Source organism: Miniopterus schreibersii (assembly GCF_964146895.1).
Source record: "Miniopterus schreibersii genome assembly, chromosome: 3".
Taxonomy (NCBI): domain Eukaryota; kingdom Metazoa; phylum Chordata; class Mammalia; order Chiroptera; family Miniopteridae; genus Miniopterus; species Miniopterus schreibersii.
The window spans coordinates 16,912,461-16,935,461 of NC_138103.1; the positions used below are offsets into that span (position 1 = coordinate 16,912,461).

Here is a 23,001-nt window from a genome sequence, read left to right on the forward strand (position 1 = left end):
AACCTGGTTGCAGGCTCGATCCCTGGCCCCTGTCGGGGTGCTTGCGGGAGGCAACCAATCGATGTGTCTCACATCGTTGCCTCTCTCTCTCGTTCTCTCTCTCTCCCTTCCACTCTCTCTGAAGAGCAATGGAAAAAATATCCTCAGGTGAGGACTGAAAAAAAATTAGAGACCAATGTTTTGACCTCTTTGTTGACTACCTCCAGTTCACTTGAGCCACCCGTCCCCATCGAGGGGAAATTCACTTAGAACCGCTGGATTTCAGTGACTCTCAATTTAGATAGTCCATAGCACTCTCACTCAGCTGTCCTCATGTCTCTTCTCCAATATCATTTTGGCCATGGCCCTCGGCTGCTCTACTTTCTCCCGAATGATCTACTCACTCATGCTTCCAATTCCTCCCAGTTCCAACCCAGACTTCTTCATCTATCAAATCAATAGTTTGTGTGTGTGTGTGTGTGTGTGTGTGTGTTGCCACACCCACAATTATCCTGCGTTCACTTTATCCACTTATCATACCCACCTGGCACCACTAGCACCCCAACTCCGAGTCAGTTCAACCACTTGCTCACCTGAAAACCACAGAACAGAGGCAAAGAACATTGCATAACCACTTTAAATGTAAGGGCTCCCCCCTGGCTGGAAACCCTTCTCTCTTTTCCCGATTGGCTGTCTCCCATTCCCTGGGAACTATTTCAAGCCTTCACACCTGCCCACGAGACTGCAGTTTCGCCAGCTCCTCCTCACTCCCAGCCGATGAATCTGTCTCTTATTTCACAGGGTCTGTAGACAACCCACACACCCCCAAAACTGACCTGCCTCTGCACTTGTCTTCCTTCTCCTTCCTTCCTTTTCCTTCCTTCGATAATGGAAGAGGCATCTGATCTCACTGTGTGTGCCCTGGACACAGTCCTCTTGTGCATCAACCTCTCCTCTAAAACTGGCCTCACCAAGATCCGCAGTCACTAAATCCAGCAGGTGCATCGCCTTTGACACTGAAGCCTCTCCCGCCTTCCTTGAGTCTCCCTGCCCTAGACCATCATGACCCTGCCCTTTCCAGGCTACTTCCCACCTCTTTGACCACTCCAGCTCTCCCCAAACGCAAGCTCCTCTTTCTCTGCACGTATTTTACATGTCCTTCCCCCATCCTGCCCCCCAGTGTCCCCTCCAGTCTTCACTTATCTCGATATTGATGGCCCTCAGGCCTCACTCTCTCATCAGCTCCTCTCTAATGCCTCCAAGAAACCTCAAACTCAAGAGCTCAGAGTAGAAGTCATCATCTCACCTTCAACCTTTAAAAAAAAGGACAGTTTCTCTCCCATGTGCCAAATATGAGTTCTTGAAACCCCACCCCTGGAAATATTCTTTAATTCATTTCTCTCCCTCCATCCCGATATATATTAAATCAATCGCCAAAGCTTGGTAGTTATAATATTTGAATATTTCTCCTTGTTCCCATCTTTCTTAACTGTGGCCACCACCTAAGTCTGGACCTCTGACTGGTGTCCCTGCCCCAGATAGTGTTCCTCTCAGCCGATCCTCCAAGCAGCAGCCTGAGCCACTGCTCTAAATAGCTCTTCATATGTGACCCTTCCACTCTCCCCCTTAAAGCCTTTTGATGGCTTCTCACTACACTCGGAATCAGGTGAAAATGCCTGACCACAGTCCATGTGACCAGCCCATTCCCCAGCCTCTCGGGCTCTCCGCAGTCATGCTAACCTCACTTCTGAGAGCCGTCTTCCCATTCCACCTCTGTCCCACCCACATCCATTCACGAATCCACACGACTAATCGCAGGCTTCTGAATGCATCGAACTTCTCTCGGTGCCAGGTTTCAACACACACCACTCACCCTGCACAGAAAACCCTTCCCTACTCCCTGCCCTGCACCCATTTCTTTGACCTTCAGAACTCTACAGAGAGGACAGCTTTTCTGGGAAGCTGACCCTGACCCTGTAAAACCAGCCAGGTGGCCTCCTCTTTGCTTATCTCATCAAGTATTACAAGTAGCCGTGTGCTCACTTGTCTGCCCCAAATGACACACTGAAGATGGGGGACTACTCCGTTGGCCTTAGAATCCCTTACACCCAGCCCCGGGCCTCTTATATAGTAGGTGCATAAAAATGTATTAAGCAAACAACCAAAAAAATAAATGCACCAACATGACCACCACAACCCTGATCTTCCTGTAATCAACTACCAACTTTATTTGGTCTCTTCTGGTAATTAAAATGTACTAAAAATAATGTGGGTTTTGGAGTCAGCAGAAATGGAGTCTGAATATCAGCTCTTCTGCTTACTGGCTGTGTGACCTTGGCTGAGTTTACTTCCTACGTGTTACTTTCCTCCTCAGTAAAGTCGACATAATAGGAGTAATCATAGTATAGGATTGTTGTGAGAATTAATAAAATAATGCCTACACTAACCCTGTTTGCCACATGGTCACCTCTCAACCAATATTAGTTTTATTATATGCAAGGTTTTTGTGAGAATTACAGTAATTCATTTATGTGAACCTCCACCCCTCCAGCCTGGCCCATAGTAGGTAGTCAGTCAAGGTGAGTTCCATCCCATCTACAATGTGCACATCACATGAGGTTGAAGTTAACCCCTGGATGCAGGACACTCACTGGCTGTAACTCCAGAACAGGGGAGAGCAAAGCATTGATTTTTATCAATACTCCAGGCCCAGGGCTTGTATATCAAAATGACACTTAGGAAATTCATTTGCTTTTCCCCTCTAAAGGGAGACAGATAAGTTCTTCACTTACTGCTCTCTACCTCAGACAGAGCCGATTTGCCTATTAATATCATTCTGTGCACAGAGAAGATGGCTCTGCCAAGAGCAGCCAGGCATTACTTTAGCTCTATCAATACATCCAAAGGCCTAACAATTATTTTTAATTCCATTTGCTGCCTTGAGGTTCTGCACAATTAATGCATATCATTAATTTCATAACCCTGGCTTTCTTGGATCCTTACTCCAACAAGTGTTACCTTATGCATATACTTTTTAGAGCTCAGCTGGCTAAGAAGCTGTAATTTGGGGAAAAAGAAACTTCAGATAACAGACACACTTGGAAGAGACATCCTGACCGCAGTGCTGTGTGTCATTATACGAATAATAATATAAAATCCCCAGACTTTAGATAGCCCTCAATGGGTTACAAGTTGCTGTTTATTGTCTCATTTAATTGGACCTTCATGGCAGAGAGTCAGAAAAAGGTGAAGAAGATGTTGTTACAGTTTTTCAGAGCAGGAAAGTAATGTTCATCCAAACAGGTTGGACCAGAAAGTACAGCAAAGGCAGAAGAGAGCGAGAGGCAGTTTTCTGACTGCCGGCTGCGGGCCTGCCTGGTCGTTTGTCTCCACACTCATCTCCTTGTATGGGGCTCAAAGAGGAAACAAAGGGTCCGTGAGTCTTGAGTATGTTTGTCTTAAACTTTGAGCCCAACTCCCCTGAGAAAAGAGAATGCAGCAAGCAGTAGGCTTCTAAAAATCCTCAAAATGCAAAGCAAAACAAAAAGCCCACAAAGAACCACCCTAATAACTATCATTTAAAAATCCATATCGCACTTTGCATAATAGTTCCCATTTATTAAATTGTATCTATTCTGTCCCAGGCCCTATGTTAGATGCTTTACATACATTATTTATAATCCCTACAAGTTATGAAGTGGCTGGGTGACTATGTTCTAATTAATTCACTTCTCTGGTCCTCAATTTTCTCATCTGTAAAACAAAAATAATTATAATATCTACTGATTAGGGTTGTGGTGAGCTAAAAATGTGATTGTGTATATAACATGTTTGGCTCAGGGCCGAAGACAGGGCCAATGCTCAGAAATAGTTAGGCTTTTTGTTTTTATTATTTGGAATCGCAATTACGTAGGAAACACAAACCCCATGCTTTTCCCACTGGAATCCTCTGCCTCCCACAACACTGAGTGATGTCACCTGCATCCTAGAATTTGACTGAGGGAGATAATAGAACCTAGTGATCAAAGCATGGGTTTCAGAATCAGACAGATGGGGGTTCCAAATCCAGCTCGGATTCTTGGAAATTAACCTGTTCTCTGTATTATTTAGTTTTCTCCTTTATAAAATGGGGATAATAATAGTAACCACACAGGGTTTTTGTGTGAATCGGGAGAGATCATGCATCTAGAGCTCTTTGTGACCCACAGGAAGCATTTAGTAAGCGGCAGCAGTAATATCTTCACAGAAACCCGTTTTCACTGATGGAAACACTGATTATCTGAGAAATGCAAAGAATGACAACTTTTCAGAGTTGGCTTGGATCCCAGAAATAAGTGTTGTTCATGGCCAACTCAATCCTATAAAATTGATCAAACCCCCTTTCTTCCCTAAATGTCTCAGCTACTAACCTCCTGTGAGACCACCAGTCGGTTTCTACTGACCACGGTGCTGGCCTCTCTTTGTCAGCACGAACTGCTCCCTTATTATATTTACTTTATCTTTATTGTTGAAAGCATTACGGATGTCCCCATTTTCCCTCCATTGACTCTTTCCACCCCGCACCTGCCCCCCAGGCCTACCACGCTATTGCCTGTGACCATGGGTTAAGCATATATGTATATAAGTTCTTCGGGTAATCTCTTCCCACCCTCCCTCCCCACTTCCCAATGAGATCCCTCAGTTTGTTCCATACTTCCATATCTCTGGACCTATTTTATTTGTCAGTTTATTTTGTTCTTTAGATTCCACATATGAGTGAGATCATGTGGTACTTGTCTTTCTCTGCCTGGCTTATTTCACTCAGCATAATACTCTCCAGGTCCCTCCATACTGTTCCAAAGAGTAAGAGGTCCTTCCTTCTTCTTTACAGCTGCATAGTATTCCGTGGTGTGAATGTCCCACAGCTTTTTATCCACCATCTACTGAGGGACACCTGGGCTGTTTCTAAACCTTAGCTATTGTAAATGAACATAGGGGTGCATGTATTCTTTCTGTTTGGTGGTTTTTTTCAGTTAATCTGCTTTTTATTGTGTAAAACCTATAGTGAAGTGTTGAACACTCTTTTATTTCTTGTTGACACTATTACAGGTGTCCCCCATTTCTCCCCCTTTGCCCACCTCCACCCAGCCACTGCGCCCTCCCTCTGGCCATCACCACACTGTGGTCTGTGTCCATGGGCTGTACATGTATGTCCTTTGGCTAATCCCTTCACCTTCTGTCATCCGGTCCCCCCCACCCCTTCCCCTCTGACAGCTGTCAGTCTGTTCTAGGTATCCATGCCTCTGGTTCTATTTGTTCATTGGTATATTTTGTCTTTCTCTGTCTGCCTTATTTTGCTTAGCACAATAATATTCAAGTCCATCATGCTGTTGCAAAAGGTAAGAGTTCCTTTTTTTCCCGACTGAGTAGTACTCCATTGTGCAAATATACCACAACTTTTTAAATCCACTCATCTACTGATGGGCACTTGGGCTGTTTCGGATCTTGGCTGTTGTAAATAATGCTGCTATGAACACAAAAGTGCAAATATTCTTTCTGATTGGTGTTTCAGTAATTTAGGATATATTTTTAGAAGTAGGATCACAATACCAGATATCAAACTATACTACAAGGCCACTGAAATAGAAACAGCCTGGTACTGGCACAAGAACAGGCATATAGATCAGGGGAACAGAACAGAGAACCCAGAAATCACACCACGTCTCCATGGTCAATTAATATTTGACAAAAGAGGCAAGAGCATACAATGAAGTAAAGACAGTCTCTTCAATAAATGGTGTTGAGAAAAGCAGACAGGTACATGCAAAAAAAAAAAAAATGAAACTAGACCACCAAATTACACCGTACACAAGAATACACTCAAAATGGATTAAAGACTTAAATGTAAGTCACAAAACCATAAAAATCCCAGAAGAAAACATAGGCAGTAAAATCTCAGACATCTCTCATAGCAGTATTTTTGCAAATATATCTCCTAGGGCAAGGGAAACAAAGGAAAAAATAAACAAATGAGACCACATCAAACTAAAAAGACTCCGCACAGTAAAAAAAAAAAACACCACGATCAACGAAATGAAAAGAAAACCTACTGGATGGGAGAACATATCGCCAAAGATGCATCTAATAAGGGGTTAATTTTCAAACTATATAAAGAAATTATCCAACTCAACACCAGGAAGACAAACAATCCAATTTGAAAATGGGCATAGGACCTGAATAGACACTTCTCCAACGAGGACATGCAGATGGCCGATAGACATATGAGAAAATGCTCAACCTCGCTAATCATCAGAGAGATGCAAATAAAAACCACAATGAAGTGTCACTTCACACCTGTCAGAATGGCTCCATCCACAAGACAAGTGCTGGCGAGGGTGTGGAGAAAGGGGACCCTGTGCACTGCTGGTGGGAATGCAGACTGGGGCGGCCACTGTGGGAAACAGTGCGGGATTTCCTCAAAACATTAAAAATTTAACTCCCACTCCTTATCTTTTGGCATTGACTTGGGATTTGGGGCTCTGGATCCAACCTCTGCCTTGATTGACTGATAGTATAACTTGATGTGTGTCCCATAGTTTTGAATCTTTATTTTCAAAGTGATGACAATTCCTGAATGCAAACCCTAGGGCATCATTTTGGTAACGAAACTCAAACCTTGCTTGTTGATTCAACTTGCCAACTCAAATGCTGTCTGTGGAGAGAGAGGGTCTGGTCCCTCCGAGGAACCTTGAACAGGTCGCCTATCCTGTCTGAATCTCAGTGTCCTCACCTGTTAAAAGGAGGTTAATACTCCTGCTTTCCCTGTAGAAAAGGTGGCTGTCAGGATCCAATATCCGAATCTGATTCTTGCCCTCCTTTCCTACCTTATATCTGCCTGTCCTATTTTCTTCAAACACATTTTAATCAGGCAAGAAAAAAAATGCCATTCGCTATAATCTCCTGGCGGACATAGAAATCAGCATGGTAGGGGACAAAATGAAAAATCAGGATTCTTCCAACTCAGATGGTCTGTTTCAAACTTAAAAGTTAAACACGACATAAAAGAGAGGCCATCAGTTTCTTCAAGTCATTCTACAAATCTCTTCAAGGGAATAAAAGTTGATTCTCTTGTCTTTTCCCAGCTTCGGATTTTCCCCTCACATGCATTTTTCCCTCACACGGACCCTTTATTTGCTCCCTCAGAGAAATCAGAGGGTTCAGTCCCTACCCCCTTCCTTCTCAAACAGGTCTGTTCAGTCTCTCTAATTTGCAAAATTACAATTCAAAGGGAAGGGAAATAGACTCCAAGAACTATAGATCTGATTGTGATGAGTTTTAAAACACGTTTTCAAAAGACAATGGCTACAGATAAGGAACCATATGGTGGAGTAATAAAGAATGAATGAGCATCTCACTGCAGGATGGGGCGATTTACATCTCCGGGTTCCAGGAGGAATGCTGACTGGCTTTGCACAAAGAAGCTAGAGATGGAAATGTGCAGGTCTGCACGCAGCTCAGTGGGATGCTCTGAGCTGAGCTCAGGAAGAGCAGCCTCATTCGAGGGGGCGTCTTGTACCTGGAATAGCCCTTCTTGCAAACACTGGGAGCACGTCCCCATATAGGGATGAGGGGAGCCCAGTGTAGGTTTTCATAATTAATGCAATGACAGCCTTCACTACTGATACACAAATAACCCCCATCTCTACCAAATGACTTCATAAAATGGACTTTAGTGTCTGACAAGCTTGAGTTGGAACTTGCTCTGTGACCTTGGGAAAGTCACCAATTCTCTCAGAGCCTCAGTTTCTTTGTCTATAAACTGGGGGGAGGGATAGTACTTCATCTGAATGTCTGTTAAAAGGGGATGAAAGTAATGCTCATACAGCCCCTAGGCTATAACCAGGACACAGTAATTATTATCATTTTTTTAATATTAATTATGTTATAACATGTGGGGAATTAGCTCAAGGTACCAGGTGGCCAATTTCTTCGTCTTCACAGTCTAGAAAGCCCAGTAAGTCTTCCACAGCTTAGAGATCAATGCTGGGAATATTCAGTCCCTCTCTGTCTCTGCCTCTCCCTCTGTCCAACCTGGGCTCCAATGCCAAGAAAAACAGCGTAGTTGGGGTGCGCAGCTTCTGCTGCCAATAGCCCAGTTGAGAAAACCAAACTGCAGCTCCAGAAGGCAGCCTGACACAGCCACTTGTAGCCAGAAGCAGGCTGCTGGGGTAGAGCGCCTCACTGTTCTGTCTCTTTTCTTACAGACAAATGTCATTCCTGTCTGCACCATCAGCCTGCAAAGGGGAAATAACAGAAACCGACAGAGGTGATGCTAAGAACGTAGGGAGCTGGTCCAGACGAAAAACCTCCGAGGTCTGGTCATCGTAGGTGGGGTGGGAAGCAACCCAGCTGCTGCTAAGCAGATGAACTGTGAAATGCAGAAAAATAATTAGGATCCTCACATGTTTGGGATTCAGTCAATATAATGGGTCAGGTGACCCTTGCCCTTCGAATAAATATTTCTTCATCCTTGGGGACAAGGGCATATGTTACCCCTTTAGGAAGCCTTTTTCTTGTACCTTTAATAACACCAGGCTGGGTAAGTGTCCCAGTGCCCTAGGCTTAGCTACACTATCAGCACTCCTCTTACCATGTTGTAGTTGGAAGTTCATTTCTCTCTCTGCCACTAGACTGTGAGCTTCCTGAGAGCAAGGATATTGTATTACTCATCCCTGCTGCCCCCATGCCTACCACAGGCCTGGCACAGAGTAGGTAACTGGCAATTACTTGCCAAACAGATTAGTAGTGGGTGAGTGGGCAAGTTTGAGAGTGGATGACCAGATGACAGATAAAAGTCGGTTGTTCAGATAGGTTGATTGATGGGTTGATGAATGCATAAATGGATGGATGGATGGATGGATGGATGGATGGATGGATGGATGGATGGATGGCCAGACAGATGGTTTATTAGATGACTGATCATTGGATGATTGGCTTGTTGGGTGGGTGGATAAATGGATGGACAAATAGTTTAATCACATCAGACATTTATAACTAATAGTTCTTTATCCTAAAGGGTAAGATTTGAATCTACTTAAAGGGCTAGTTATTGTCATTTTTCCCCTCCACTGAACTTCAAAGGCAAATACTCTCCACAAGAATCTCTAGGTCTTTTATGAAAATTCCCATCATTCATCTTAGAAACTGTGCAAGTGGTGCAATGAGCATCAGACTTGGGGACTCACAGGACCTAAATCTGAATCTTTTCTCAGCTATTGATAAGAAATATCTCCAAGTTTTCCCTACTCGAAATCAGAGAATACTGCCTGCTTCACAGGGCTATCATGTAGCTAAACTGAAATAATAAACATGACAGCCAATACTGCAAGGTTTGGCATGTCATAGGTGCTCAACAAATTTGAGCTTACTGTTATATTCAGAGGCTCACTAAAGTCAATCCCTTTACTCAACTCATTTTCAAACTTATTTTAGAAATATTATATCTTTTCCCCAAATGAAAGCTCCCTTAGAACACCAGTAGAGCCACCAGATAAAGCGTTACCCCCTCTGGTTAAAGCTGGATCCTGTCTTGGTAACCTCTGTCGGCTCAGAGACCCCCGTAGCCCTCTGAAAGAATCTAGCATCCCAGGGAACAGTTAGAAAAAGGCTTTCTCCTCTAGGACACATGGAAGTCTCAGTCTGCTTTCTGCAGTGCTGGGCCTGAAGGCCGCAGTTCTCATTTCCCCTGCCTCCCTCCCACTCTCCCTTGCTCCCTGCTTCTGTCAGCTCAGGGCTTTGCATTCATCTGCCGCACAGAAGAGCTGATGGCCCTGTCAGCAAAATAAAAATGGTTTTCCACTGTCTGTTCAGGAGTTTCTAGAAATACTTCCAAGAGGCTCTTTGAATAATTTACTCATCTGAGATCATTTAAATAATCTATTCACTCATTTTCATAATTGATGGCCATGGCAAACTATCAAGGGTGCAGCTTTCTTGCATTCGTGCCATCTGTCAGCATAATCATGCCCCCATAACCCTCAGGTCGCTTCCTCACCAACTGGGTTTGGGAATTAGGTAGAGATGGATACTCTACACGACCTGCTTGTAGACTCTGGCTCTTTTGTAGCGCTGCTTGGGCTCAATTCTGCCTTCACCATTATCACCTTGGGCAAGCCATTTATCCCATGTAGCTTCCCATTTCTCTCCTATACCCTGGAGCTCCAATTATAATTGGGCTGGCATTTATTGATAATCTACTATGCACAAGTCAGTGTCCTAAGCATTTGATATATTATTTTGTTTAATTTTCCCAACAACCCTGCGAAGTAAATGTTGTTATCTCCCTTTTAGATATGAGAAAATGCATATACTATTATGATATTTAACTGAGATAATGCATTGAAAACATTCTGCATGGAGTCTGGCATGTAACAGGAGCTGAGCTGATGACTTCTGCTGCCATCATGATTATCACATCCATCACCAGCATCACCACCACCAGCACCATCAGTCATCTTTATTGTAAACATTCCCATCAATGTATGTTTCCATACAGAGATGACTTTTTCTATGAATTGCTTTTATTAAATTTTGGAAGTCTAGAAAAATTTTAGCAGAATGTTGCCTTGCGGGAGAGCACTGGTTCGATTGCTGTTCTTTTTGGAGCTGGGCTGATGTTACAACTGAAAGCAAAACAAACGAACAAAAAACAGTGCAAGACAGAAACACACACACAGGTGCAAGGAAGTGACATCACTTATTTCTGTGTGCTGTGTTCATTTGCTAGAGACTTACTGTATTTTCCCCACTGTGACCGAACATATTGTACTGTGTGAGTATTTAAAAACAGTCACTATGTGCAATGTTAGATGATAATTTCGAACCTTTTGTAATGGCTTAACTTTCCCTCTCTATGGCTCACATAATTTGAGAAACTTAATGATCATTATAGAAGGAAACAAATTAAATTTCACACAGACTCTATTATGGTAGTGATATCACCAGACCTGTTTTACAAAGGGGCACTTGACTTTGAATGTGGATTTGGGGGGAGAAAAGGAAAGAGAGGAAAGGAAGTGGGGGAGAGGGAGGGAAGAGCGACAAGCAGTGTCATTTACAGGAATGGCAAATTTCTTCTGGAAAGAATCCAAAAATACCTAAGCACAGACCTATGCCTGTTTTTTGTTTTAAAAACGGACTGATTCCTCTCTGTCACAGAGCTCTTATCAAACTATCCAGTCAATACCATGTGCTTTCAATCCTGGTTTTGAAATTTCTCTCAGATTCCACTGCCACTGTTCTTGCTCACACCTACATTCTCTTTAAACTGAGCTACTTAAAAACCCTTTAGCAATTTTCCCAAAGATTTATGCCAATCACCATTTTATTTCTAAAAAAGCAGTCTAGTTTATGAGGTTCATATATCCTGGCTTTGCAACTTACTAGCTCTGTGACCCTGAGCAAGTTATTGAATTTCCCTGGGCCTCATTGCTTACGTTTGTAAAACAGAGTAATAGTAGCATCCATATTACAGTGTTCATGTGAGGATTCGGTGAGCTTACGCATTTGAACGCTTAGCGCCCTGCATGCTGTATCATCAATACCAAAGAAATATTAGCCGTTACTATTATTTTTTTTATGTTGTTCTCTCATCTCAACCTTTTCTACAGTGCCCAAAAGATTACTGAACAAAGTCCTATAGTCTGTAACTCCAATTCCAGCATGGTCCTTCATGCACATAATTTCTCTTAGAACAATCTGTGTTCGTTTTCTATCGTCATGTAACAAGTTACCTAAAATGTGGCTACTTGAAACAACACTCCCTCATGATCTCATGGTTCAGCAGGGCTCAGCTGGGTTCTCTGCTCAAGGTCTCATAGGCCAGAATCAAGGTGTCAGCCAGGCTAAGCTCATAGCTGGAGAATCTGGGAAGAATCGACTTCCAAACTCATTGAAGTTGTTGACTGAGTTCAGTTCCTTGAGGCTGCAGGGTTGAAGTTCTTATTTCCTTGCTGGTTGTTGGCCAGGGACTAAACTCAGCCACTAGTGGCTACCCACATTCCTTGTCATGTGGCCCTCTCAATGCTCAAATCCAGTGGTCATTCGAATCTTTCTCATGCTCAAATCTCTCTGACTTCCTTTTCTGCTAGTAGTTGCAAAAAACTCTCTACTTTTAAAAGGATCGTGTGATTGGGTTGGACCCAGCTTGATAAACTTCCTTTTGATTAATGTGAAGTCAACTGAAAATCCCCTTTGGCTATCTAACATAATTACTGAAGGCATATCTCATCCTACTCGTGGCCCCACTCAGGCTCCAAGGGGAGAGGATCATAGAAGGGCGAGGGTCATCCGGAACACATAAGCTATGTTTCTAACACACTGAACTCTTCCTGGGCAGGCCTTGGGCACTCTTGCCTCTAAATGTTGGCCTCCAATGTTCCTCCTGCATGGAATGGCCTTCCCACACATGTCAGAAGTCCAGATGGTGCTTATTCTCTGAGACCTTGTTCAAATACAAGAGAAGTCCTCTGTGTAGATGCCCTGGATCCTTATCTCTACATTTAACACATCTCTTCTCTAAATACCAGAGAGTTTTATCAGAACATCTTTTGTGACACATTTCACACTATCTTGTAGTTATGAGCATCTCTTAGTGCCCTACTAGATTCTAATTATCTCAAAGGCTGATCCATGCCTTATTGCCACCCTCTACAATGACTTGCACATAGTAGGTATGCAGGAAATTTTGTTTAATGGAATAAATGGGTGAATAAATAGGGGTTATATATCCAAAATTCAACATACTTTGTTTATGGGGAACAGATTTAACTGGAAAAAAATCATTTAATAACTCAATACTTATTGAGGATTCGCCAGGTGACAGGACCTAAACTATATTCATAAACCACATTTTATTTGGCATTTTTACTGTCTCATTCATCAGATATTACTCAAGGTGCAACGAGACTCCAATTTCCTTATTTGCTTTTCTCCCGTATCATTCCTCTCAAGCATTGCTAATAAGCAGTGTATTGCAAAGCAATAAAGAGGCATAAAGACTAAAAAGCAAGAACCTTGATAACCTAGATGAAACCATTTTGTCAGGGTTACAAGGAATAAATCTATGCCCTAAAGCAGTAGCTCTACATCTTTAATGGACATGAGAATTACTAGGGGAGCTTATGAAAAAGCAGAGTCAGAAAGTATTGTCCTCTAGGTTTGAGTTAGGGCCAAGACCTTTACATCTTTCTCATGGTGATTCTGATATAGGGAACCCAACCTACCACACTTACAGAATGACCACACTTATAGAATGACCACACTAAGTGATGTTCCTCATTTGGGGAAGTTCATTAAAAATGTTTCCATTCCTTCTCATATCCATTCTATAAACATTTATTGAGCACCAGCTATTGAGGAACCTAAATGTAGAGGAAAAAGTGAAAACCTGAAAGCAAACAAACAGTATTCTTTCAGTCACAACCAGAATTCATGGCCTCATCAATAGGCTGCCATTGTTTTTCTAAGCAAAGTGAGCACATAGTAGAAGCCATAATATGTTTCTGTCCACGTGTAGAGAATGTAAATGATGCATTTCCTTTTCAGCAAACACACAAGTGTTCTACTGGTTGTCATTTACTGGTTTTAGTGATAATATCCCTCCATTTTTCTTTTACATAATCATTGGAATGTGTGTGTGTGGAAGCCAAGTATAATGTTTGCATAAACACTTCGATCTTTTAGCAGGATGAACGTTTTTGCAGATTATTGATATCACATACCCACACCCACACCCACACCCACACACACACTCGAAATCTCCTGCACATCTCATGTGGTGTTCTGTAGACTCATGGGGCCATTCTGGGTTAAATGTGGTAGGAGAGTCACGGAGGGGTAGTTAAAATACAGTGATGTAGAAGTGAGGGAATTCGAGCATTCTATAATTAGAAATCACATCATGTCATACAGGCACCCCATGCACACATCGTTGTTGGTGAAAGCCTCACTAGATCTGATAACACATTGACATGCCACAGTCAGAACTACACACTCCAGAGACCAACCTTAGCTTTTTCTAAGATACCCTTTACCATATCTGTTGTAGGAATTCTTTAACTGACACCTACTTCATAATGCACAAGATACGAGGGACAGGGTACAATCCCCTTCTTTAATGAGACAAATTGGAAGATGGAACTTCTCTGTCCACCACAAAAGACAGGGACAATGAGATGCAATAAATGCTTATACTGCAAGTTCCAATTAGTTGGGTTTGGGTGGAATCTGCTTTACCCAGTGAGGAAAAGGAGGTGGATTTCATTCTAAGGGTAGGAGGAGCTCCCTTAATTTCTCCTCTAAATTATCCTTTCCCACTAACAGGATGATGTAGTCATTAGGAATGCAGCCTTTGTGGTCAGGCAGACGTCTTTTCATATCTGCTTTCAGCACATACTAGCTGAGGGATCTGAAGCTGGTCACTAGCCTCTCTGAACTTGAATTTCCATTTATGAGGCAGGGATAAGAATACTGACTTTAGGTGAGTTGTTGAAATCACTGAACAAGATTACGGATGTAAAATTCTTGGCAGAGCTCTTTGTACAGAGTAGCTCTTAATAAATGGTGACTAAAGTCATCATTACAAGCAGACTGTATAGAGGCCCTTCTTTGCACCAGAAACAAAGCCTTGTGGTAGAGCCAAAGAAACATATGAAAACAACAGACATATTCCTGATGGGTCTCCAGTCTAAGCAAAGATGAATATACAAGGAAACAATTACAGTGCCAGCTGTTTACGCTCTGGGGAGTTAGTAGACAAGTCTGTAGAAATGAAGTAGGAAGGACTGAACCCACTTTGGATTATGCAGATGTAGAATCAACGGAAAGGGTGTCCTTGGCAAAGTGGGGAAAATATCCAAAGGGACAGGAACATCAGGACATGCTACGCATGAGCAGATGACAACTGAATATGAGGGCCTGGGGGATACTGAGAGGATAAGAATAACGCTTTCTGTACTGGGACAGAGGAAAATGACCATATTCATGAGAGGAAGATGATGACTTTGACTTTGGAAAAGATGAAGTTGGAGGTCAGTGGACAATCTGCAAGCAAGTCTGGAGATTGGGATCTCTGGGCTGGAGGGAGGGATCACAGTGTAGAAGGCAGCTGAAACCAAAGGAGCCAGGGGGATGCAGCGGTGAGAGTGAAGAGCCAGCAGACACAGCGGAGCAAAGGGAAGGGGACGCTTTGCTTAGGAAGACATAATATGGGTCTACCTATGTCGTCCAGGGACTCTATCATTGTTAATTTGCACTTCTCTAGAAAACAAGAGGGTTGTTTTTCTTTAATATTTATGGGTTTTGTCCTATTTATGTTTGGAGTAAAAACTCCTTTTATTTTTTATTTTTTTTTAAATTTATCTTTATTATTGAAAGTATTACAAATGTCCCTTTTTTCTCCCCACTGATCCCCACAACCCTGTACCCCTCCCGCAAGGCCTTCACCTCACTATTATCTGTGTCCATGGGCTATTCGTATATGCATATAAATTCTTATGTTAATCTCCCCCCACCCACCCATCCCCCCCTTCCCTCTGGGATTTGTCAGCCTGTTCCATGCTTCTGTGTCTCTGGATCTATTTGGTTCATTGGTTTATTTTGTTCATTAGATTCCACATATGAGTAAGATCATGTGACACCTGTCTTTCTCTAACTGGCTTATTTCACTTAGCATAATACTCTCCAGGTTGCACCATGCTGTCTCAAAGGGTAAGGGATCCTTTGTTTTTACAGCTGCATAGTATTCCATTGTGTAAATATCCAAGATGGTGCTTGATATGATTTCAATCTTCTTGAACTTTTAGAGACTTATTTTGTGCCCTAACATGTGGTCTATCTTTGAGAATGTCCCATGTGCACTTGAGGAGAATGCCTATTCTGTAGCTTTGGAGTGGAATGTTCGGTAAATGTCAATTAAATCCATCTGATCTAGTGTGTCATTTAGAGTCACTGTTTCCTTGTTGATTTTTTGTCTGGAAGATCTATCCAGTAAGGTCAGTGGAGTGTGTAAGTCCCCTACTATGACTGTATTGCTGTCAATCTCACCTTTAAAGTCCTCCAGAAGTTTCTTGTGTTTTTTTTTCCCTAGCCTGTATGAGTCTTTTGTTCTGAGGTGGGTCTCCTGTAGACAGCATATATTTGGGTCTTGTTTTCTTATCCATTCAGCTACCCTATGTCTTTTGATTGGGACATTTAATCCATTTATATTTAAGATTATTATTTATAGGTACTTAGCTATTGCCATTTTATTTCTTTATGCCTCTGTTTCTCATTCTCTCTATTTCAACTTCTTATTACAGCAGTCCCGTTAACATTTCTTGCAAAGCTGGTTTGGTGGTGATAAATCCCATTAGCCTTTTTTTTTTTTTTTTTTGGTCTGGAAAGCTCTTCATTTCACCATCTATTTTGAATGATAGCCTTGCTGGATAGAGTAGTGTTGGTTTCAGACCTTGTTTTGCATTACCTTAAATACTTCATGCCATTCCCTTCTGGCCTATAGAATTTCTGATGAGAAATCAGCTGACAGCCTTATGGGAGATCCTTGGTAGGTAACAGACTGTTTTTCTCTTGCTTCCTTTAAGATTCTCTCTTTGTCTTGAATTTTGGCATTTTAATTATTATGTGCCTGGGCATGGGCCTCTTTGGGTTCTTCTTGCTTGGGATTCTCTGTGCCTCCTGAACTTGTATGACTTTTTCCTTGACCAGGTTAGGGAAGTTTTCTAACATTATTTCTTCAAACAGGTTCTCTAAACCTTGCTTACTTTCGACCTCTTCTGGCACTCCTATGATGCAAATACTGTTGCATTTCATTTTGTCCCATAGCTCCCTTAATCTGTCCTCTTGTTTTTTAATTGTTTTTTCTTTTTGGTTCTCTGATTGAGTGATTTTTTTTCTACCCTGTCTTCTAGTTCACTGATCCGATCCTCAGCTTCCCCTAATTTATTTCTACTATATCATTCTTAATTTCCTTCATAGTTTCTGTATCTTTTTTCATGCTTTTGAGCATCCTTGTGATCAGTATTCTGAACTCTATATCTGAAAGATTGCTTCATTTCATTTAGCTCTTCTTCTGGAGAAGTCTTTTGTTCTTTCATTTGGGGCTTGTTTTTTTTGTCTCCCCATTTTGGCCCCCTGTTTGGGTTTGTTTCTATGTATTAGGTAGATCTGCTAGGACTCCCAGTCTTTTGGATGGTCTCTGGTGCAGGCCAATGTCAGATGCTGTTTGTTATTGGCCTTAAGTACCCTGTTTGAAGTTTTCCACACTCCACAGCTTCTGGTTTCCTCTGCTGGGGCTGGATGTATTTGGACAGGACCAAGATGTGCACCAAGGTCTGCTTTTCCAAGCCCTGGGTCCAGAAGCAAACCAGGCAAAGACTCAAAGCACCCAGAGGCTGTTATTCAGCCTCTTAATGAACCTTAGGCTGTAGAAACTCCACAGGATGGGACCAGAGGTTTTGCAGCAGGGTGGGGCAATTACTTCTCTCTCCATCCCCCCACCCTACCCCCAGGCAAAAGCTGCTTGGAAGGTAAATGTCTGCCTGAGAAAGTTATCCTCTGCAGTATGAGGAAATGACTCAGCACCAGGGTCCAGATGGGTTCCCTCAGATCTATTTTCCCAGCCAGTCCCTCTGGATTCTCCTCACACAGCTCCAGTCCTCTCTGCCCTCCCTCTGCTGGAGTCCAAGGTGAGAGGCTGCACACGAAACTTTGTGTGTTGGCCCTTTAAGAGGGTGCCTGCATTTCCAGCCGTCTCTCCCCGGCAGACAGAAAACCTGTTCCTTTTCACAGCCAGATGTTATGTGGGTACCTTTCTCAGTTCTGGTGCTCTGGGCTGGGGAGCCCAGCTTGGGGCTTAGACCCCAGAATTCTCAATGGGAACCCCCCACAGCTAGATATCCCTCCAGACCTTCAGCTGCTGCCTGTGGGAGCCCAGTCAGCCCTTCGTGCCTCACACCTCCTACCAGTCTCTACGCGGTCTCTACGTTTCCTCCTTGGTTATGAGGGTGCTCTCCAGCTTGTCCTCAGTTGCAGTTGATTATTTTGGTAGTTTTTCTGTATTTTAATTGTAATTCCAGTTTGTTCCTAGGAGAGTGTCAGTGTAGCTTCCACTCAATCCACTTCCATCTTGGATCTCCCACTTCTAAACTGCTTTTAAATCTTTCTTTAAATCTCTCTTTCTGTCTCTCTGTAACTAGTCTGTATGTAGGTGTATATACAGATATATACAGTATATATATACATATTTTTTTCCCATTTTAAAGCTAGTGTAACCCTAAGATGGTGCATAAGATTATTCCCAAAGCATTTTTTCAGGTAGTTAATAAGAAATTGATTTTACTTGAAGAAATCCAATCTACTGCTCTAGGACCAAAGCCAGTGTCCTTACCCTTATGAAGATTTCCCCAAGTGACCAAGTCAAGTTCATCCCTCTTTCCCCAGAAATGGCTCAATTTGAGCTACTTGAGGAGAAGGATGGTTTCCTCTCATCCTTGCAGCAGCCCTAGTGCCTGATGGAATGTTGGCCATAGAGTTGGCACACAGGGGATATTGGCTAACCTGACCTGGGCTGACAATTGGCTTACACCCAGGGTATTATTTTCAAGCATCTCTAGGAAGTGTTGGACCCACCAAGCTCCAAGGCAGAGCAAAACCACTAAAGGAAAGGAGAGGCAATAGGCACAGAAGCCCTGGTTTGCAAGAGAAAATCTGCTCAGAACAGAGTTCTATGTGTGCTGGACACAGGCAGGCATTGTGCATAGCATTGGAATAATCCACAGCAGCCACTCACAAAGGCTCAGCAGTAAGCAAATTCCCCTCCAAGGGATTGTCATCTTGTGCCAGACACCATCATTAAATGCTGCTGCTTCCAGTGACACCACTGGATGACCTCAGGGATCAAAAAAAATCACCTTTCAGTCCCAGAATAACAGGTCTCCCCTTCTGCAGGCCTTCCCCTCTGCTGACCTGCTATACCAGTGTGTGCTGCTCCGGGGGCCGATTTAAGTAAAACACGACTGGTATTTACCTGCTCTACTGGCTTCCTCTGTCTTCAAGACAGAAGCACAAGGAGTTATTTCTGAAACACTGGATCTCCTGAGTGCCAAGAGAATAGGCCAACTACAGGAAGCATTTGTACATTCTAAGCTCAACTCAGCAGCAATTCCCCGAGCTGCCTTTTTGAGAAATTGCTGTATTTCAACAGGAATTTGAAGCAGGACACACAAAATATTAAAAGGGCATTTCTGTATGTGGTAATGGAGGACATCAATGGCAGCCTTCTTTAATGAGATGTTATCACTTACCCTGCAGTGGCCTCCCTATAAACAGGCTCCCTGGCAGATAAGCTAGGTCCAAAGGCGGCACAAAAAATTTACAGGCGTGAGTCAGGCCTGACCCGGGGCTGGTTATATTCAACCAGGGAGAAGGAGTTTATAGCTTTAAAAGGGATCTTCAGATTGTATAACTTCAAAAGGTTGAAAAATAACCCCCAACTCAACAACATAGGCAGAAAAAGAAAAAAAAAAGTAACTTGCATTTTGGCTTTGCATATGTAAGATGAAAGAAAAACCAGAACCTGAAGGATGGATAAAAGAAGATAATACAGGAAAGTATTACACACAACAACAACAACAACAATAACAACAAAGCTCCAAATCACAGATGCTTAAGGAACCCACTTAGTATGGTGGCATGTTGGGCCACAGGGCAGACCAGAGGGAAGGAAGAGAGGAGGTAACATCTAGGCACAGTTAACTAGAATCCAATGTTTCTCCCGAGCATCTCAAAAGTACACAGAATTCCACCCCAGCTCCCTCCACACACACTAGAATCTAACTTCCATGAGTACAGAAATGATTATATATTTTTTCTCTCTCTTGCTCGCTGATAGATTTCAAACCTCAAGAATAGCGCCTGGCGCATAGTAGGCACTGAATAAATATTTGTTGAATGACTGAATAAGCTAAGTTATCACTTAGTACTTGGGTGTACCACCTAAAGGAAAAATAAGAGTAGGTATACACTAGACAATGGCTAATATTGCTATAATTAGTATTCTTTTCTGGGAGTTAAATATGAGACTCAGTAAACATTGGTAGTTAATTATACTGGGTATTTCAATTTGAAATTATATAATTGAAAATTATATAATTGAAAATTTCAATTTCAAAAATTTTTTAAATTAAGGTACAATTGCATACAGTAAAATAAACATATCTTGTGTGTTAGTTTGATGCATTTTGACAAATGTTCAAGACAGGGAACATTGTCATAAATCTAGAAAGTTTTCTCTGCCCTTTTCCTGTTAATGAAGCAACCATTACTTTGATATCTAATCCCACAGACTAGTTTTGTCTCTTCTTGAACTTCACAGAAGTGAAATCATACAGTATAATCTTCCGTGCCTGGATTCTTTTGTTCAACATAACGTTTTTGAAATTCATCCATTGTTGTGGGAATTACCAGTTCATTCCTTATTAAGGAGCAGCATTGCATTTTATGAAAATACCATATTTTATTTATCCATTTTCTTGCTGATGGGCATCTGAGTTCTTTTGGATGTTCTGCTCTTACGAATAAAGTTGCAATGAATATTCTTACACAAATATTACTTTGGGGTATACGTTTACATTCCTTTGCAGCAAATACCTCGGAGTGAAATTGCTGGATCATAAGGTCTGTGTACATTTAACTTTATAAGAAACTGTCAAACACTTCAGCGGTGGTGGAAAGTTTCCATTCCCCCCAGCAATATAGAAGATATTCAGTAGCTCCACATCCTTATCAACACTTGTCATGCTTTTTCATTTTAGCCACTCAGTGCATGTAAAGTGGTATCTCACTGATGACAGTGATGGTGAGCATGCTTTCATGCTTAAGTCAATTTCCCACTTTTAATTGCACCTTTTTTTCTATTATTGACTGTTGCTCTTTATTTTTCTGGATGAGCCCTTTGCTTTATACATATTTTTAAAATATGTCTTCCAGTCCATGACTTGCCTTTTCCATTTAAAAAATATATATATATTGATTTCAGAGAGAGGAAGGGAGAGGGAGAAAGAGAGAGAGAGAAACATCAATGATGAGAGAGTCATTGATCGGCTGCCTCCTGCACGCCCCCCACTGGGGATCGAGCCCGAAACCCGGGAGTGTGCCCTGATCGGGAATCGAACCACGATCACTTGGATCCTAGATCGATGCTCAACCGCTGAGCCATGCCGGCCAGGAGCCTTTTTCATTTTTGAACAGTGTCCATACACGGGCAAAAGTTTTAAATTTTGATGGAGTCTAGTTTATTACTTTACTGCATGCTTAATGCCTTTTTCATTCTGCTTTCTCAGATCACGAAAATATCCTCCCATATTTTCTTCTACAAACTTTGTACTTTTAGCTTTTACCTTCAAGTTTGAAATCTGTTTTATTTTTTGTGTATAGTGTGAGGTCAAGGTTTATTTTTTTCTTTATGGATATCCTGTTGATCTAGTACCATTTATTAAAAAGGCTTTCCTTTCCCCCATTGTTATAACTGTTCATCAGAATAATGTGAATGTTTATTTGTGGATCTATTTTCATTACTTCATCATTATAAAATGTGTTAGTTATGTGGTGTGCATAGATAACCTTTATCGGATTGAGAAATCTACCTTCTTTTTCAAGAACGGATATTGAATTTTGTCAAATGCTTTTTCTGCATCTATTGAAATGACCATATAAGTTTCTGTTTTTCCAATCTTGTATTCTTAGGAAAAACCCCACTTATCCACGATGTGTTATCCTTTTCAAGTACATTGCTGGATCATGATTGTTAATATGCTGGAAAAACTCCATGTAGATTGGTCTTATTCCTGTTTTAAATCTCTGGTAGGATTCACAGCAAAGCCATCTAGGCCAGGGGTTTTTCTTGCTGTTTAAATGAAAAGGTTTTTAGTTATGAATTAAAATTCTTAGCAAATTTAGAACTCTTCAGATTGTCTATTTCTTTTTGTGTCAGTTTTAGAAAATTTTGGTTTTTCAAGTCATTTGTCCATTTTATCTACATTGTCAAATTTGTTGGCGTAACTTTTTCATAATTTTAAAAATAATTTTAATGCCTGCAGGATATAATGTCTGTGGTGATATCCCCTCTTGCATTTTTAGTATTGGTTATTAGTATTTGTGTTTCTTTTTTTTTTTTTGTATGGTCATTCTTGCTAGGAATTATGAATTTTCTTAATCTTTTCAAAGAACTAGTTTTTTACTTCATTGATTTTCTCTCTATATTGTGATCTACTTTGTCAATTTTTACTCTTATGTTTATTATTTCCTTCCTTCTACTTCATTTGGGTCTACTTTACTCTTCTTTTTCTAGTTTCTTAACGTAGAAGCTTAAATCATTGACTTTCCTTGTTTTTTTATTATAAGCATTTTTAGCACATCATCAACTTTATTCTTCCAGTTTTGATATGCTGTATTGTCATTGTCATTCCATTCTAAATACCTTGTAAGGTCTTTCTGATTTCTTCTTTGATCTACAGGTTATTATAAGTATGCTACCTAATCTCCAAACGTCTGTCACTTTTCTAGATATATTTTTGTCATTAATTTTTATTTTAATGTCATGTGGTCAAAGAATGCATTCTGTATTATTTCAATTTTTTAAAATGTATTTTGTCTTGTATTATGCTCCAGAATTAGTCTAGTTGGTGAACTTTCCAAGTGCCCGAGGAAGAATGTGTATTTTGTAGCTGTTGGGTGAAGCAGGCAAAGTCTCCCAGAGCTTCCTCATTTCCTCCTGGGGATCTGTCACTAACCCCACCCCGCCTGCCAAAGTCAATGCTTCTGTTGCACAGTATTTTCTTCCGACCCTAGTTAATCATAGGATGGTACTCACACTATATCCAGTATCTTCCTGTCCCCATAGAGTCTCTCAGGCCTCCATCTGATGTGCTAAGTGGAGATAAATCTCAAGCTGCCATGCATTGCTTGTTAACAAAGGCAAGATAACAA

The 23,001-nt window shown here is 41.6% G+C and overlaps 1 protein-coding gene across 1 annotated transcript in view; it reads right to left on the bottom strand.

The window, feature by feature from the left end:
- Positions 1-23,001, bottom strand: part of GRIN2A (glutamate ionotropic receptor NMDA type subunit 2A) — a gene marked incomplete at its 5' end in the record, with an annotated part of 356,407 nt that overhangs the window by 96,640 nt on the left and 236,766 nt on the right. The gene's annotated exons all lie outside the window — the stretch shown is intronic.